The 20,272-nt window shown below is 33.6% G+C and overlaps 2 long non-coding RNA genes across 4 annotated transcripts; one reads left to right on the top strand and one right to left on the bottom strand.

Annotated features, from left to right (window-relative positions):
• The first annotated feature begins 1,650 nt into the window (after positions 1 to 1,650).
• LOC114290527 (uncharacterized) lies at positions 1,651 to 8,309 on the top strand. 3 transcript variants are annotated; one of them, XR_014342314.1, is made up of 8 exons: positions 1,651 to 1,843; positions 3,140 to 3,217; positions 3,632 to 3,905; positions 5,323 to 5,451; positions 6,381 to 6,545; positions 6,808 to 6,905; positions 7,109 to 7,192; positions 7,769 to 8,309. It is a non-coding gene; the product is annotated as an uncharacterized LOC114290527 (long non-coding RNA). The 3 variants fall into 3 exon arrangements; XR_014342313.1 differs by having other exon boundaries at positions 6,696 to 6,905; XR_014342315.1 differs by lacking the exon at positions 3,140 to 3,217 and having other exon boundaries at positions 1,719 to 1,843; positions 6,696 to 6,905.
• Positions 8,310 to 10,673: 2,364 nt separating this feature from the next.
• On the bottom strand, positions 10,674 to 15,121 carry LOC114321430 (uncharacterized). Its single transcript, XR_014342309.1, has 5 exons — positions 15,108 to 15,121; positions 13,562 to 13,690; positions 12,465 to 12,527; positions 11,808 to 11,877; positions 10,674 to 11,214 (listed from the first exon to the last, which is right to left on the bottom strand). It is a non-coding gene; the product is annotated as an uncharacterized LOC114321430 (long non-coding RNA).
• Positions 15,122 to 20,272: the final 5,151 nt, after the last annotated feature.

Genomic DNA, 20,272 nt, shown 5'->3' with positions numbered 1-20,272 from the left:
ATAACAATAACTTCCATAGTTATTATCATGATAGCCAGTCCATGCCCAATTTTGAGGAGGCTCATAATAGTTTCCACCATAATTTTGAGGAGGCTCATTTTGAGGAGGCTCATAATAGTTTCCACCATAATTTTGAGGAGGCTCAGTTTGAGGAGGCTCATAATAGTTTCCACCATAATTTTGAGGAGGCTCATAATAGTTTACACGATAATTTTGAGGAGGCTCATAATAGTTTACACAAGGCATTTGACGATCATACCCTCCACAATGTGGAACCTCCTCTTCCATTCTTTGCCAATTTTGGTACACACTTTCAGGCTCTTGACCATGGTAAAACGGACGATGACACGACGGTCCAGACCTATCGGAGTCATAAATTGGAGGATACTGAGAAGAAGACTCTGAAAATCCATCATCAATGGCTGTTCCTTTTTCTTTCTCATCGCTTGTGTATCTTTGAGGGAAGCTCGGTTCGTGATCATCTTCATCATCATCATCCGATGAGTTGGCTTGGATGCCAAAGCTATGTGTTCTTTCAGTATTGGTATTGGGGTTTGCATGAACACCATTGTTTCTATGGTTTGTACGAACACCATGGTTGTGGTTGTTTCTTGGATTTGCATGATCAATGCCATCGTAGTGGTTGATATCATCGGCTCGGAAATCTGTTTGGTCCCCAATGCTATGCCTTATCGAGTCGTTTTGACCACCAGCATTTCGGTATTTTGGTTTTCTTGATGATCTCCCTGAAAGAGGTTTTGACAAATCAAAAAGTGACTGTTACACTGCAAAGTTTCAGCATAATAAAGAGAAAAGAAAAGAAAAGAAAAGAGAAGAAAGAATTATATTGTTAACAGCTCTGCTTGGTTGGATTTTCATATATTTTTTTTTTTTTTCGTTTTTGGTTTTGTTGTGTTTTTAGAAACAAAAGCCAAGAAAAGTTTGCAAACATTCATCAAAGTTCGTAAACATCGAGTGTTTTCATTCCGTGCAAAAATAATTTTGGAAATTACAAAAAAAAAAAAACTTTTTTAGTGTTTCTTAAAAAGTGGATTGTCTTCAAAAATTATTTTTGAAAACAATTCTCGGAAACGATTCATGAAACATATTTCTTGTGCTTGATGAAAAATGAAAACAAAAAATAGAAAGAAACAAAAATACAACCAAACAAAACAATACAATAAAATGAGGAGATTGAAAATAAGAATGAAACAAAAGCTAGTGATTAAAAAAACTATGTAGTCCAAGTGTATAATCTTGTACATAGTTGCAAATAAACACTGCAACTGCAAATTAAATAAGGAGAGAGCAAATATATATATATAAAGAACCTTTTGATCTCAAACCATGGTGCATTGGTTTAGAAAAATCAGACCCCATTTATCTCCCACAAGTTGGATTTAAACAACTCTCATTGACAAACAATATTAGGACAATCAAGGCCTATTTATAGATGTCCTGTTTAATAAAGAAGGTGAGAATTCTAAATAGAAAGATATTATGCTAACAGAAAATCATTGTATTTTTGGAAATTAATTCCATTAAAAATAAAATAAAATCAGAACGTTGATTTGAATTTTGACTTTTGTTTCAATGACTATTGAGAATTCGAGAAAGGCAATAAAAAATGAAGAAACTTGCCTAAAAACTGTTTTAAAAAAGAGGCAATAAAATCATATGAGGCGGTGGAAATTTCCCTCCCAAAATTCCCTCTCATTTTTATTTTTATTTTTTATTTCCAGGATAGGTAAATGCCCTCATCAATTTGCACGATTTTCACTCTTGCACAGGATTCTCTCACAATTCGTAGTTCTCTCCCCCTCACAATCGCACACCCGCATAGGTTTGTTCCCTTTTTGCTTTGCATCTCATTTCCCCTACTTCTGTCTCTCAATTTCTGTTTCGAATCTATGTTTGTCTATTTTCACTTCTTCTACTACTGTCTCTATCTACTCCTTCTGTAACTGCTGTTTGTGTCAAGAAAATTGAAAAGTGTTCTGGGTTATTGTTATTTATTGTAAAGATTGAGATCCTCTTGGTTCTTTTCTCTCATGCGGCTCTCATCATCTGAAGAACATTTTAAAGAGGCCCGATTGGGTACAATATGCTCAAAGTTACAGAGATGTTGAATATAAGACTGACCTTTTTTTTTTTTTTTTTCTAGAACTAGAAATTTTATACACTGAGTAAAACAGAATCATAGTGCTATTTGAGTTTGTAGGTGTCAGAGAGGGGCATATATACCCTTTTGTATACCCTCTTGGCTTTTTCATGAATAGAATCATAGTGCTGTTGGTGTCAGATAGGGGGTAGAACAGTTTTCATTTTTTTGGTACACTTTTGTGGATAAAATCAGTGTTGTTGTGTTGGATGGGAGGAGTTCTAGGAGTTCTAGAATCATAGTGCTATATGATTTCTCACCTTAAAATGTCTTTCACTATGTAGAATTTGATGAATAACATGTTACAAGATTTGAGAATGATAATAGTCTTATTCATTGCTATATCCAATCTTGGTTTTGAACTATATAAATAATGTAAATATTCATGAAGTGCTTATGAATTTTAAGTTTGAAGGTGAAAATCCAAAAACTTGGCCAACTGAGATTACGAGTCCCTCTAGTTAGTAACCTATAAGGCCAGAATTTTACTCAAATTGTGCTGAAGTAAGGTCCAAGGAAGACACAAATCCTGGTTGTGTGAATGTTATTGTGCTGGGTGGTTTTGATGATGAGACTCAATTTGGGATATAAATTTCAAAGAATGGTGTAGGGCGTTACAAATTGGGAATAAGATTTGGAAATGCGAGAGGTTCGTTTAATCCTTGTCTACGTACTTAAACGAGGTTTATAATTAAATAAATCATCCAGAAAACTTCCCCCCTTTCTCTTTCTCTATCTTCCCATGTTTAAGTAGGCAAAGCATATAGAGTACTAAAATTGAAACAAAGGCATGGGAAGATTGTAACTGTCTTGGCATCTTATTATCAAAAATATTATTTTTGTTATCTCTGCATATGATTTAATTTTGTCTCACATCATCACTTGTTGGGTTAAGGGTTGTTAATGTCTCTAGTTCTCAACCTTTTCTTTTCACTTATATCTGCTAGTTATTATTATTTTTTCCTTTGTTAACTGTAGTCTCCTACTTGACTGGAGAGCCAACTATGCTAAAATCCACTGAAGATGCTGACCAAGGTTTTTCTCATTTAAGGAGAGGTAATCTAGCTTAACATGGATACTAGTTATCATTTATTACTTTTTTGTTTTTACTCCTTAAGCTTCTATGTTTCAAAGTCTAGATGCCATTACTCATGGAGGGATGTAGAGGTTTCGAATGCATTATTTTGTGTACTTTCCAGAGATGGTCTCATCTGTGTAATTCCCATATAGTCTATACGTTTTTATTCCTCTGTACTTATTCTTGGTGGTTGGCAGCTGAGGCTTATTAGCTTGACTACGCTTTGAACATGTTAAATGTTTTCAAGAGCATGAATTTGTGATTGTGATCTCTACAGTGAATCCTTTTTTATATTGTTGACATAGCATTTTGTCTTTATGATTAGTTTCTCTTAATCCAATATAGTGTTATGTTACAAGCTTTGACCTCTCATTATAAGTTTTCTCTAATAGGATTTCTTGGCTACTGATGGTGGTCATTTAGTGTACCTAGAAATTGGTGATGGGATATCGACAGAAGTGAAACATGCACAATTGGAGTATGATATATCATGCCTTGATATAAATCCCATTGGTGAAAATCCCAACTGCAGTCAGCTAGCTGCGGTGGGAATGTGGACTGATATGTGTTAGAATATTTTCTCTACCTGACTTGAATCTCATTACGAAGGAAAATTTGGGGGGAGAGATTATACCACGCTCTGTTCTTTTATGTTCGTTTGAAGGGGTATGTTTTATTCGTAAGCTTTATGGGCCTTTGTGTTCTGTATTTATCTTGATTTGCATGCATGCAGATTGTTTGTGATAGGGAATGTAGGATTTTCTATTATAGATTCAGAATGCTCTACAACTGCAATATATGCAAATGGCGCACGTTCTAGACTCGGTCTTCCATTATAAACCACTTAAATTTTTGGATCTTTGATCCCTTTTGTTTTAGCATTGTTTTGAACCATAATAATGTGGACCAATTAGGCATTTAGATTCCTGAAAAATGAAGCTGGGATGGCTTTGGAACTGAGCGTGTGCCACTTTCGTTAACATGTTAATTGTAAAATATATCTACGCAGTTTATACTTACTTCATGCCCCCAATGGTTGATTTCTTTTCAGATATCTTATTTGCTATGTGCCCTTGGAGATGGTCATCACTTTTTATTGAACATGAGCACTGGGGAGTTGGCAGATAGGAACAAGGTGTCCCTTGGGACCCCGCCTATAACACTCCGCACTTTCTCATCAAAGATGAAATGTCCTGCATTATGATTATTCTCTTGGCTTTCTACAACTAAGATGCTCTGCCTTTGTTTCATCTGCATTAATCTGTTTTTCTTGCTGACTTGGATTTATTTTTCCTTGAAAATTTATTTTGGTGTCAAGAAAGTAAAAACTCAAGTCACATTGATTGCGAACAATTAGTATTCTGTCAAGTTGCTTTTTTTCTTTTGTTGCAATATTTTATATACCTTGTTCAGTAATAGTCTCATTCATGTATTGGTAATACTCATGTATATATCCTAACATATACACTCGCAAATAGCTTTGAAGAGGTGTTTTCTGTCGTCTATAATTTATATTAAAAATAACCCACTATAGTGTGCTCTGATTTCTATATGCTATGAAACACTCCATTTTTGTTGCCGTAGTAGTGTGCAACACATGTCGGACAAGACACCACACAGATATGTGTCGGACATGCCATGTGGCATTTATATTAATTTTTTTAGTGGACATGTTGGAGGACACGTCGAGGACACATGTCTTATTTCTGGACACACCACAGGACATGTTTTGGGATTTATTATAATTCTGCAAAGGTGGTTTGGTAGAGTGATGAACTAATTTGAAAACAAGTGGGTGGGATATGAAAAAAGAAAAAGAAAAGAAGAGAATGATCATAAGGCTGGGCATTTCATCCTGTTCACTTCTTGTGTCCTTAATATGACCCCTGTTCAGTTCATACTTATTTTTCCCCCTCATATATGCTTGTTCATACTTAGTTCTTGGGACGTAAAATCTGGGTGTTTTTTCCATGTTAAAGTAGTGTTATCAGTGTTTGTGTTCGTGCCCGTGCTTTTTAGTCAATGTGGCTATCTCATAAACAAATGCTTATCATTTCATTTTCATGCATTTGAATTGTTCCAGTCGAGAGAGTACACAACAACAGCAACATGTAGACCAGAACAATGCTTCCATGGAATTGATCAATAGTGTGACTGGCACTGATGAGGAGGGTCGGTCTCGGCAACGGATTCTTACATTTGCTGCCAGGAGGTAGTCATTGATTTTGAATTATGAATTATCAGCTTGTTTGGCATTACTTGTACCTTTGTTTCTTTTCAAATTTTATAATAAGATGTTGAGTTGTATGCTTCTAGAATATCACACAAAAATTATGGCAAAGAAGTAAATTATGACAAAAATACATGTTTATAAGCAAAGCCTATTGAACTCTCTGTACCGTGATAAAATATTTTTTCTACTTTTCAAGTGGTTGAAGGTTCATAAAATTCTGAACTCGTCAAAAATAGTGGATCTACTGTTATTGAAGGTGGTAAGCTTTTTACTTTTAACTTTTAAAATGTAGCTGTTCAGTGTTGATCTTTGCTTCCAAACATAATCTCAAACCTTAACCCGATTGTTTTTGTTGCACTGGATGTGTTTCACAGAGCCTCGTCTTCTGTTGAATTTTTTAATACGCTTTCAGTCATTGTCGTTTTGAAGATTAACGAGTGGGGGATTGTTGCCCAACTATCTTTTTGGAAAGATACATCGGCATACCGTTTTCTTTCTTTTCGGCTTTTCTCTGTCGCTTCTTCTTCTTCTTCCTCTTTATAATATGAAACCTTAATTTGGTATATTACTTGGGCTTAAGCTTTTGGGCCATGTTGGTAACTTGGTATACCCACTCTGTTCAATTTATTTGGCCAGTATGTTACTTGGGGTGTGACATTAAAATTCTTCAAACTGGACTTGACATGTACAGTGGCAGCACTCTCTTCATTTTGGAGACAAAAAGTTAAATCTCGTCAATGGAAATATTGACTAATAAATTACTTTTATTTCAAGCTCTATGTTCTTAGTGTTTATACTTTCAGCTTCGTGGGCACATTTACCATTGAACTCTGTGTGTATTAGAAACTAGCATATAGTTCGTTTAGAGACGTTATCTAGCTTAACATATAACTCACTCTTGATTCCAGATCTGCCATTTGACTTTAGTTTCTTTGCAATACAACACATGTATTTGCTGCATCAGATAGGCCAACTGTCATTTATAGCAGTAACAAGAAATTACTCTACAGCAATTTAAATTTGAAAGAGGTCAGTGATATGTGCCTTTTCAACTCCGCTGCTTTTCTGGACAGGTAAATTTGGCTCTCTCTTAATTTTAAGTTTTTTTCCCCCTCATCATCGTCAATTGAAATGTTGGAACTTGATTCTTTTGTATTTTTGCACACTTCTTGAATGGGAAAAGGAGAAATCTTTAATTGTTATTATAGTCCATGCTTTTATAGGTAATTCTATGCCACTTCTTGGTAATTTTAGCTCATCAGTTTGTTTTGGTCAAAGTCATCACTCCTACCGTTGAACTCTCTCTCCATTGTTGTGGTTTTCTGTCATCGAAAGACCTGCACAAGACCATCTTGGGGTCAGTTTCTCAGCAACAGCAACAATTGAGATGCATGGAGGAACATGTCTCTTCATTTCTTGCTAGTAAATATGACGTATGAACTGAAAGCTTATGTCTCTTTCATATGTTAAACTTGTATGTTAATTTTGTTAATCTTACATCATTTTCTCATACTGATGTGGATCTTATTTGGTTGATTTATAAACTAAATTTAGGGATGATGTTTTAGGGGTCTAAAGCATTTTCTGGGATTGAAGTATATTGAGTTTGTTTGTTTTTTTCTTTGCTGCTAAACAGGAAGAGGCTGCTAGAGAAGAGAAGCAGGCAATGGAAAAAATTGCGGCAACATTAGCATCTCTTACAGCTAAGAAAACAGCTATGGTGAGTCTTTTTTAACTACATTTCTTGCCAAAATTAGTAGGTAGAATTGTTTGCTTGACATGTAAGCACCATGTGAGCTATAGAGGAAATTGTTAACATGGCAGCAGTGATTAGTGTCAAATTTCACCTCATGTATTCTAACCAGTCTGTAGTGAATGGAGATTATTAGTAAATGCAACGTGGGTTTCTAAATCAAAATGGGTTTTATGTGATTTGGGTTAGGCATTCAAGATTACGTTCTTTTTTTTTTTTTTTTTTCTCTAAAAAATTAAGTTATATTTCGTTAGGCTTCTTTAGCTTTCAAGGAGTTTTTTTTCCCGAGAAAAGTTCTGTATGGAATGTATAATGGTTTATGGTAACATTGCAAAAGCAGTTGCTTTTATGGGCATTTGAAAACATTTCAAATTACATTACAGATGGATAGGATTTTTATTTTTTTATTTATATAAAAAAAAGTATTTCTAGCACCCTGAGTATTGCATGACCTAAGGCTTTGGACTAAAGTTGCAAGTTATTCATTACATTTGAGTGCATTTAGTAATTCTGTCACGTAATTGTCTTCGTTTGAATTTGCAGCACAAATATGGTCAATTACTTTGGGCAGCAGTGGGAAAAGGCAGCGTTATTAAATAGTGTAATTCTACACAGGTTGATCAGCATACTAGTACAACTCCGAAGTTGAAGATAATAGTAGCGCCTAGATTGGCATGCATCAAGGAGATGAGAACACCTGCAGTTGGAGATCTTATGGAGAATTTTACCAGACCAAATTTGGGCTGTACTGAAAGCAAGATCCAACAACATCAACAAGGGCCGTGTCTCGGAGCATCACCTAATAATAGAACTCCTTTTGCAGATGTCAATTTCTCTTAATGAGCTCCTTGATAAGAATATTTAGACAAATGGAAAACTCGAGCAGCTTCATCTGTTGTATGTTATTGGATGAGTCTTAAATTCAAAAGTATATTAGTATAAAGTTTGGCAATTTGGAAAGCTGAGGTTGGCTTTATGTTTAGTCCAAAATGTCTGTTATAAACTACTGTGCTTGAGGGATGTCTCTTGTAAATCTGTAAATCTTATAAAAATTATAAATGATTTTCAATTATTTTTGTGCAAATTTATTGTTGCCAAAAAGTAAAGCTTTCTCAACAAACAATTTGTTGGTAAATGTGTTGTCAATAGTTTACTTTTGCCGACTCATATTGTGTCGCTAGAAGTGTATTTTTTGGCAATGCAAATTTGTTGTTGCCAAAAGTAAAGTTTTCTCGACAAACAAATCGTCGACAAACGTCAACATTTACTCGTATAAATGTGTTGCCAAAAGTTTTTTTTTGCCAACACAAATTTGTGTCGGGAAAAGTGTCACACAATTATCATGTTTGAACTACTTTTACCGACGCAAGGTAAATTGCGGACGATAGATGAAGGTTTTTACCGATGACTATGTTTGTCGCTAAAGACTTTACTTTTACCAACACAATGATAATTTTGTCGGCAAAAAGTTTTGCCGACTCACTTTTACTCACGGGTTGCCGACGTAGCTTTGTGTGTCGGCGAAACATTTTAACGACGTTTTTTCTCTTTTAGCAACATATTTTGTTGCGTTGCGAAAAATGTAATTTCTTGTATTATTGCATTTTAGCCACGAAAGTAAATAATTAGGATATGTTTGGGAACTATTTCATTTTTAGTTTTTAGTTTATATTTACAAAAATTTTAAAAACGGTCATAGAAACTTGTTTGATAATTTTTTTGGTATATAAATGGTTGTCCCAGTTTGTAAATTTAAGGAAAAAACAAACTCATACTCAAAAAATGAGTTTACGTTGGTTTTTAAATAAAAATTTAAAAATTTGACTAACAAAATTTTTTATTTCAATTAATTTTTTTTTTCAAACAATTTTTTTTTTCAATTATAATGTGTATGATCGCATTGTCATAAGTAATAAAAAACAAATATACATATTTAGGATTGAACAAACATATTTTTTAGTTTATATTTTTAAAAAATTTCAAACATTTTGTTCAAAACAAACGCATTTGTAATTTACGTTTTTCTAAAAATAAACAAAAACCACTTTATAAATTTTTTGCGTTTGGTAACGTTTACATTTTTTGTTTATGTTTACAAAAAATTTATAAAGTGGTTTTTGTTTATTTTTAGAAAAACGTAAATTACAAATGCGTTTGGTTTGAACAAAATGTTTGAAAAATTTTAAAAAGATAAACTAAAAAATATGTTTATTCAATCCTAAAATATGTATATTTATTTTTTATTATTATGACAATGTGACCATACACATTATAATTGAATAAAAAAATTAATTGAAAAAAAATTTATTTGAAAAAAAAAAATTAATTGAAATAAAAGTATTTGAAAAAAAATCATTGAAAAAAAAATTGTTTGAAAAAAAGAATTAATTGAAATAAAAAATTTGTTAGTCAAATTTTTAAATTTTTATTTAAAAACCAACGTAAACTCATTTTTTGAGTATGAGTTTACGTTTTTTTCCTTAAATTTACAAACTGGGACAACCATTTATAAACCAAAAAAATTATCAAACAAGTTTCTACAACCGTTTTTAAAATTTTTGTAAATATAAACTAAAAACTAAAAACTAAAAACGAAATAGTTCCCAAACAGATCCTAATTATTTACTTTCACGGCTAAAATGCAATAATACAAGAAATTACGGCCTTGTTTGGTTTGTGTTTCTCAAAAAATTTTAGGATAAATTCTCTACAAATAAGTTTTCAAAAGTAATCAAACCAAACAAATTTTCTCAAATTTTTTTTCCAAAACTTGTTTGGTTTACAAGTTTTCCAAACAAATCTCTCTCATACACATCAAATCAATCACTTTTTCCAAAACTCTCTCAAAATAATTTTTCAAAACATCTTTTGAAAAAAAACCAAACCAAACAAATTTTCGTACTTTTTATCTCAAAACATGTTTTTCAAATATAAACCAAACAAGCCCTACATTTTTCGCAACGTAACAAAAAATGTTGCTAAAAGGAAAAAATCGCCGTTAAAATGTTTCGCCGATACACAAAGCTACGTCGGCAACCCGTGAGTAAAAGTGAGTCGGCAAAACTTTTTGCCGACGGAATTATTATTGTGTTGGTAAAAGTTAAGTCTTTAGCGACAAACATAGTCGTCGGTAAAAGCCTTCATCCATTGTCAGCAATTTACCTTGCATCGATAAAAATAGTTCAAACATGATGATTGTGTGGCACTTTTCCCGACAAAAAATTGTGTCGGAAAAAGTAAACTTTTGGCGACACATTTATGCCAGTAAATGTTGACATTTGCCGATGATTTGTTTGTCGAAAAAACTTTACTTTTGACGACGACAAATTTGCATTGTCAAAAAATACACTTCTAGCGACACAATATGAGTCGGCAAAAATAAACTATTGACAACACATTTATCGACAAATTGTTTGTCAAGAAAGCTTTACGTTTTGGCAACAATAAATTTGCACAAAAATAATTGAAAATCATTTATAATTTTTATAAGATTTACAAATTTACAAGAGACAGCCCTCAGACACAGTAGTTTATAAGATACATTTTGGACTAAACATAAAGCCAACCTCAGCTTTCCGAATTGGCAAACTTTATACTAATACACTTTCGAATTTAAGACTCATCCAATAACATACAACAGATGAAGCTGCTCAAGTTTTCTATTTGTCTAAATATTTTTATCAAGGAACTCATTAAGAGAAATTGACATCTGCAAAAGGAGTTCTATTGTTAGGTGATGCTCCGAGACACGGCCCTTGTTGATGTTGTTGGATCTTGCTTTCAGTACAGCCCAAATTTGGTCTAGTAAAATTCGCCATAAGATCTCCAACTGCAGGTGTTCTCATCTCCTTGATGGATGACAATCTAGGCGCTGCTATTATCTTCAACTTCGGAGTTGTACTAGTACGCTGATCAACCTGTGCAGAATTACACTATTTAATAACGCTGGCTTTTCCCACTGCTGCCCAGAGTAATTGACCATATTTGTGCTGCAAATTCAAACGAAGACAATTACGTGGCAGAATTACTAAATGCACTCAAATGTAATGAATAACTTGCTACTTTAGTCCAAAGCCTTAGGTCATGCAATACTCAGGGTGCTAGAAATACTTTTTTTAATATAAATAAATAAATAAATAAATAAATAAAAACCCTATCCATCTGTAATGTAATTTGAAATGCTTTCAAATGCCCATAAAAGCAACTGCTTTTGCAATGTTACCTTAAACCATTATACATTCCATACAGAACTTTTCTCAGGAAAAAAAACTCCTTGAAAGCTAAAGAAGCCTAACGAAATATAACTTAATTTTATAGAGAAAAAAAAAAAGAAAAAAAAAAGAACGTAATCTTGAATGCCTCACCCAAATCACATAAAACCCATTTTGATTTAGAAACCCATGTTGCATTTACTAATAATCTTCATTCACTACAGACTGGTTAGAATACATGAGGTGAAATTTGACACTAATCACTGCTGCCATGTTAACAATTTCCTCTATAGCTCACATGGTTCTTACATGTCAAGCAAACAATTCTACCTATTAATTTTGGCAAGAAATGTAGTTAAAAAAAGACTCACCATAGCTGTTTTCTTAGCTGTAAGAGATGCTAATATTGCCGCAATTTTTTCGATTGCCTGCTTCTCTTCTCTAGCAGCCTCTCCCGGTTTAACAGCAAAGAAAAAAACAAACAAACTCAATATACTTCAATCCCAGAAAATGCTTTAGACCCCTAAAACATCATCCCTAAATTTAGTTTATGAATCAACCAAATAAGATCCACATCAGTATGAGAAAATGATGTAAGATTAACAAAATTAACTTACAAGTTTAACATATGAAAGAGACATAAGCTTTCAGTTCATAAGTCATATTTACTAATAAGAAATGAAGAGACATGTTCCTCCATGCATCTCAATTGTTGCTGTTGCTGAGAAACTGACCCCAAGATGGCCTTGTGCAGGTCTTTTAATGACAGAAAACCACAACAATGGAGAGAGAGAGTTCAACGGTAGGAGTGATGACTTTGACCAAAACAAACTGATGAGCTAAAATTACCAAGAAGTGGCATAGAATTACCTATAGAAGCATGGACTATAATAACAATTAAAGATTTCTCCCTTTCCCATTCAAGAAGTGTGTTTAAGCAAAAATACAAAAGAATCAATTTCCAACATTTCAATTGACGATGATGAGGGGGACAAAAACTTAAAATTAAGAGAGAGAGCCAAATTTACCTGTCCGGAAAAGCAGCAGAGTTGCAAAGGCACATATGACTGACCTCTTTCAAATTTAAATTGCTGTAGAGTAATTTCTTGTTACTACTATAAATGACAGTTGGCCTATCTGATGCAGCAAATACATGTGTTGTATTGCAAAGAAAGTAAAGTCAAATGGCAGATCTGGAATCACGAGTGAGTTATATGTTAAGCTAGATAACGTCTCTAAACGAACTATAAGCTAGTTTCTAATACACACAAAGCGAGTTCAATGGTAAATGTGCCCACGAAGCTGTAAGTATAAACACTAAGAACATAGAGCTTGAAATAAAAGTAATTTATTAGTCAATATTTCCATTGAAGAGATTTAACTTTTTGTCTCCAAAATGAAGAGAGTGCTGCCACTGTACATGTCAAGTCCAGTTTGAAGAATTTTAATGTCACACCCCAAGTAACCTACTGGCCAAATAAATTGAACAGAGTGGGTATACCAAGTTACCAACATGGCCCAAAAGCTTAAGCCCAAGTAATATACCAAATTAAGGTTTCATATTATAAAGAGGAAGAAGAAGAAGAAGCGACAAAGAAAAGCCGAAAAGAAAGAAAACGGTATGCCGATGTAACTTTCCAAAAAGATAGTTGGGCAACAATCCCCCACTCGTTAATCTTCAAAACGACAATGACTGAAAGCGTATTAAAAAATTCAACAGAAGACGAGGCTCTGTGAAACACATCCAGTGCAACAAAAACAATCGGGTTAAGGTTTGAGATTATGTTTGGAAGCAAAGATCAACACTGAACAGCTACATTTTAAAAGTTAAAAGTAAAAAGCTTACCACCTTCAATAACAGTAGATCCACTATTTTTGACGAGTTCAGAATTTTATGAACCTTCAACCACTTGAAAAGTAGAAAAAATATTTTATCACGGTACAGAGAGTTCAATAGGCTTTGCTTATAAACATGTATTTTTGTCATAATTTACTTCTTTGCCATAATTTTTGTGTGATATTCTAGAAGCATACAACTCAACATCTTATTATAAAATTTGAAAGAAACAAAGGTACAAGTAATGCCAAACAAGCTGATAATTCATAATTCAAAATCAATGACTACCTCCTGGCAGCAAATGTAAGAATCCGTTGCCGAGACCGACCCTCCTCATCAGTGCCAGTCACACTATTGATCAATTCCATGGAAGCATTGTTCTGGTCTACATGTTGCTGTTGTTGTGTACTCTCTCGACTGGAACAATTCAAATGCATGAAAATGAAATGATAAGCATTTGTTTATGAGATAGCCACATTGACTAAAAAGCACGGGCACGAACACAAACACTGATAACACTACTTTAACATGGAAAGAACACCCAGATTTTACGTCCCAAGAACTAAGTATGAACAAGCATATATGAGGGGGAAAAATAAGTATGAACTGAACAGGGGTCATATTAAGGACACAAGAAGTGAACAGGATGAAATGCCCAGCCTTATGATCATTCTCTTCTTTTCTTTTCCTTTTTTCATATCCCACCCACTTGTTTTCAAATTAGTTCATCACTCTACCAAACCACCTTTGCAGAATTATAATAAATCCCAAAACATGTCCTGTGGTGTGTCCAGAAATAAGACATGTGTCCTCGACGTGTCCTCCAACATGTCCACTAAAAAAATTAATATAAATGCCACATGGCATGTCCGACACATATCTGCGTGGTGTCTTGTCCGACATGTGTTGCACACTACTACGGCAACAAAAATGGAGTGTTTCATAGCATATAGAAATCAGAGCACACTATAGTGGGTTATTTTTAATATAAATTATAGACGACAGAAAACACCTCTTCAAAGCTATTTGCGAGTGTATATGTTAGGATATATACATGAGTATTACCAATACATGAATGAGACTATTACTGAACAAGGTATATAAAATATTGCAACAAAAGAAAAAAAGCAACTTGACAGAATACTAATTGTTCGCAATCAATGCGACTTGAGTTTTTACTTTCTTGACACCAAAATAAATTTTCAAGGAAAAATAAATCCAAGTCAGCAAGAAAAACAGATTAATGCAGATGAAACAAAGGCAGAGCATCTTAGTTGTAGAAAGCCAAGAGAATAATCATAATGCAGGACATTTCATCTTTGATGAGAAAGTGCGGAGTGTTATAGGCGGGGTCCCAAGGGACACCTTGTTCCTATCTGCCAACTCCCCAGTGCTCATGTTCAATAAAAAGTGATGACCATCTCCAAGGGCACATAGCAAATAAGATATCTGAAAAGAAATCAACCATTGGGGGCATGAAGTAAGTATAAACTGCGTAGATATATTTTACAATTAACATGTTAACGAAAGTGGCACACGCTCAGTTCCAAAGCCATCCCAGCTTCATTTTTCAGGAATCTAAATGCCTAATTGGTCCACATTATTATGGTTCAAAACAATGCTAAAACAAAAGGGATCAAAGATCCAAAAATTTAAGTGGTTTATAATGGAAGACCGAGTCTAGAACGTGCGCCATTTGCATATATTGCAGTTGTAGAGCATTCTGAATCTATAATAGAAAATCCTACATTCCCTATCACAAACAATCTGCATGCATGCAAATCAAGATAAATACAGAACACAAAGGCCCATAAAGCTTACGAATAAAACATACCCCTTCAAACGAACATAAAAGAACAGAGCGTGGTATAATCTCTCCCCCCAAATTTTCCTTCGTAATGAGATTCAAGTCAGGTAGAGAAAATATTCTAACACATATCAGTCCACATTCCCACCGCAGCTAGCTGACTGCAGTTGGGATTTTCACCAATGGGATTTATATCAAGGCATGATATATCATACTCCAATTGTGCATGTTTCACTTCTGTCGATATCCCATCACCAATTTCTAGGTACACTAAATGACCACCATCAGTAGCCAAGAAATCCTATTAGAGAAAACTTATAATGAGAGGTCAAAGCTTGTAACATAACACTATATTGGATTAAGAGAAACTAATCATAAAGACAAAATGCTATGTCAACAATATAAAAAAGGATTCACTGTAGAGATCACAATCACAAATTCATGCTCTTGAAAACATGTAACATGTTCAAAGCGTAGTCAAGCTAATAAGCCTCAGCTGCCAACCACCAAGAATAAGTACAGAGGAATAAAAACGTATAGACTATATGGGAATTACACAGATGAGACCATCTCTGGAAAGTACACAAAATAATGCATTCGAAACCTCTACATCCCTCCATGAGTAATGGCATCTAGACTTTGAAACATAGAAGCTTAAGGAGTAAAAACAAAAAAGTAATAAATGATAACTAGTATCCATGTTAAGCTAGATTACCTCTCCTTAAATGAGAAAAACCTTGGTCAGCATCTTCAGTGGATTTTAGCATAGTTGGCTCTCCAGTCAAGTAGGAGACTACAGTTAACAAAGGAAAAAATAATAATAACTAGCAGATATAAGTGAAAAGAAAAGGTTGAGAACTAGAGACATTAACAACCCTTAACCCAACAAGTGATGATGTGAGACAAAATTAAATCATATGCAGAGATAACAAAAATAATATTTTTGATAATAAGATGCCAAGACAGTTACAATCTTCCCATGCCTTTGTTTCAATTTTAGTACTCTATATGCTTTGCCTACTTAAACATGGGAAGATAGAGAAAGAGAAAGGGGGGAAGTTTTCTGGATGATTTATTTAATTATAAACCTCGTTTAAGTACGTAGACAAGGATTAAACGAACCTCTCGCATTTCCAAATCTTATTCCCAATTTGTAACGCCCTACACCATTCTTTGAAATTTATATCCCAAATTGAGTCTCATCATCAAAACCACCCAGCACAATAACATTCACACAACCAGGATTTGTGTCTTCCTTGGACCTTACTTCAGCACAATTTGAGTAAAATTCTGGCCTTATAGGTTACTAACTAGAGGGACTCGTAATCTCAGTTGGCCAAGTTTTTGGATTTTCACCTTCAAACTTAAAATTCATAAGCACTTCATGAATATTTACATTATTTATATAGTTCAAAACCAAGATTGGATATAGCAATGAATAAGACTATTATCATTCTCAAATCTTGTAACATGTTATTCATCAAATTCTACATAGTGAAAGACATTTTAAGGTGAGAAATCATATAGCACTATGATTCTAGAACTCCTAGAACTCCTCCCATCCAACACAACAACACTGATTTTATCCACAAAAGTGTACCAAAAAAATGAAAACTGTTCTACCCCCTATCTGACACCAACAGCACTATGATTCTATTCATGAAAAAGCCAAGAGGGTATACAAAAGGGTATATATGCCCCTCTCTGACACCTACAAACTCAAATAGCACTATGATTCTGTTTTACTCAGTGTATAAAATTTCTAGTTCTAGAAAAAAAAAAAAAAAAAGGTCAGTCTTATATTCAACATCTCTGTAACTTTGAGCATATTGTACCCAATCGGGCCTCTTTAAAATGTTCTTCAGATGATGAGAGCCGCATGAGAGAAAAGAACCAAGAGGATCTCAATCTTTACAATAAATAACAATAACCCAGAACACTTTTCAATTTTCTTGACACAAACAGCAGTTACAGAAGGAGTAGATAGAGACAGTAGTAGAAGAAGTGAAAATAGACAAACATAGATTCGAAACAGAAATTGAGAGACAGAAGTAGGGGAAATGAGATGCAAAGCAAAAAGGGAACAAACCTATGCGGGTGTGCGATTGTGAGGGGGAGAGAACTACGAATTGTGAGAGAATCCTGTGCAAGAGTGAAAATCGTGCAAATTGATGAGGGCATTTACCTATCCTGGAAATAAAAAATAAAAATAAAAATGAGAGGGAATTTTGGGAGGGAAATTTCCACCGCCTCATATGATTTTATTGCCTCTTTTTTAAAACAGTTTTTAGGCAAGTTTCTTCATTTTTTATTGCCTTTCTCGAATTCTCAATAGTCATTGAAACAAAAGTCAAAATTCAAATCAACGTTCTGATTTTATTTTATTTTTAATGGAATTAATTTCCAAAAATACAATGATTTTCTGTTAGCATAATATCTTTCTATTTAGAATTCTCACCTTCTTTATTAAACAGGACATCTATAAATAGGCCTTGATTGTCCTAATATTGTTTGTCAATGAGAGTTGTTTAAATCCAACTTGTGGGAGATAAATGGGGTCTGATTTTTCTAAACCAATGCACCATGGTTTGAGATCAAAAGGTTCTTTATATATATATATTTGCTCTCTCCTTATTTAATTTGCAGTTGCAGTGTTTATTTGCAACTATGTACAAGATTATACACTTGGACTACATAGTTTTTTTAATCACTAGCTTTTGTTTCATTCTTATTTTCAATCTCCTCATTTTATTGTATTGTTTTGTTTGGTTGTATTTTTGTTTCTTTCTATTTTTTGTTTTCATTTTTCATCAAGCACAAGAAATATGTTTCATGAATCGTTTCCGAGAATTGTTTTCAAAAATAATTTTTGAAGACAATCCACTTTTTAAGAAACACTAAAAAAGTTTTTTTTTTTTTGTAATTTCCAAAATTATTTTTGCACGGAATGAAAACACTCGATGTTTACGAACTTTGATGAATGTTTGCAAACTTTTCTTGGCTTTTGTTTCTAAAAACACAACAAAACCAAAAACGAAAAAAAAAAAAAATATATGAAAATCCAACCAAGCAGAGCTGTTAACAATATAATTCTTTCTTCTCTTTTCTTTTCTTTTCTTTTCTCTTTATTATGCTGAAACTTTGCAGTGTAACAGTCACTTTTTGATTTGTCAAAACCTCTTTCAGGGAGATCATCAAGAAAACCAAAATACCGAAATGCTGGTGGTCAAAACGACTCGATAAGGCATAGCATTGGGGACCAAACAGATTTCCGAGCCGATGATATCAACCACTACGATGGCATTGATCATGCAAATCCAAGAAACAACCACAACCATGGTGTTCGTACAAACCATAGAAACAATGGTGTTCATGCAAACCCCAATACCAATACTGAAAGAACACATAGCTTTGGCATCCAAGCCAACTCATCGGATGATGATGATGAAGATGATCACGAACCGAGCTTCCCTCAAAGATACACAAGCGATGAGAAAGAAAAAGGAACAGCCATTGATGATGGATTTTCAGAGTCTTCTTCTCAGTATCCTCCAATTTATGACTCCGATAGGTCTGGACCGTCGTGTCATCGTCCGTTTTACCATGGTCAAGAGCCTGAAAGTGTGTACCAAAATTGGCAAAGAATGGAAGAGGAGGTTCCACATTGTGGAGGGTATGATCGTCAAATGCCTTGTGTAAACTATTATGAGCCTCCTCAAAATTATCGTGTAAACTATTATGAGCCTCCTCAAAATTATGGTGGAAACTATTATGAGCCTCCTCAAACTGAGCCTCCTCAAAATTATGGTGGAAACTATTATGAGCCTCCTCAAAATGAGCCTCCTCAAAATTATGGTGGAAACTATTATGAGCCTCCTCAAAATTGGGCATGGACTGGCTATCATGATAATAACTATGGAAGTTATTGTTATGATCATAATATGAATCATCAAAGTTCAATGGCTCGTGCTCTTGATGACCCTTTGAACTATGAACCTCAAAGTCATGGCCAAAATCAGGGAGTCTCATGGGGTGAAAGGTTTGCAATGGATGCAACGGATCAAATTTTTGGTGGAGTCGATCCTTACTCTAAAGTTGGAAGATATTAGAGAGAGCGAGAGAGAGAGAGGGTGTTTCTTAGCTTTGTTAATGATTTGGATTTAGTAAGCATTGATATTGTAGGGTTCATAATTTTTTTGCTTTTTTTTTTTGGGAAGAAGGGTTTATAATAGTTTTAGATGTGGAGATCTTTGAATTTTGGTTTGCGGTGTTCTTCATAGGTAGTATATCCTTTTTATTCAAGTATTGTGAACTTGGGTAATATTTATACATAAAAGATTTTTAGACAAATTATACCCGTAGTTTTTATATTTTGATGTTTGTATCATTTGGTTTCTATCGTTTTAGTTTTTAATTTTAAATTTTATATCAATTTAGTTCAATTGATAATACTATTAGGATTTTTTATGAGAAATGATCATTGAGTTAGTTCAGATTGAGTCACTGAATTAATTAAATTTATAATTTTATTTCTAAAAGCATGACACCTACTCATGTGTGCTTTTTTCATTAAAAATAAAATATAAAAAAAAAATTACATACATACATACAATTGAAATTTATTAGACCAATTTGAGACAAAGTCAAAAATTCATGATTAAAATTGAACCAATTCAAATTACAGTGACCAACATGACATAAGGGTTAAAATACCAAGACTAGCTGTATAATTTACCCAAGTTTATTTTTTTAATCAAATTTTCTTATTACTAACACAAAAATCATAAATTTATGTTAATAAATACATGTGAAATTCATTGTCCTTGTCTCTATTGATAAAAAAGCTTAGTTAAAAAATCATTTATGGGCAGCATTTTCTTATGGTGTTTAAATATAGGGGGTTGTTTTGGAGTTGATTTTTTGACATTTTATAAATAAATAAAAGTGTAAAAAAATAATTTAACAACTTATAATAATTTTTGTAACTATTTGAACCCCTCTTCAAACGGGCCTAGATACGGATAAAAGCTCTATCAAATCCTAATGATTCTTTTGTTCCATTCAATTTTAAACCTTTTTACATTGTTATTATGATGGACTAATAAAAAAAATGGATATGAGATCAAACAATATATTAGCCCATTTTAACGTGGTTAAACCCCCCTAAGAAATCTTGCTTGATTTGCTTTTCC

This window comes from Camellia sinensis, chromosome 10 (assembly GCF_055761805.1).
Source record: "Camellia sinensis isolate YWXY chromosome 10, ASM5576180v1, whole genome shotgun sequence".
Classification (NCBI taxonomy): Eukaryota; Viridiplantae; Streptophyta; class Magnoliopsida; order Ericales; family Theaceae; genus Camellia; species Camellia sinensis.
This window is presented reverse-complemented; position numbering and strand designations above follow the sequence as displayed.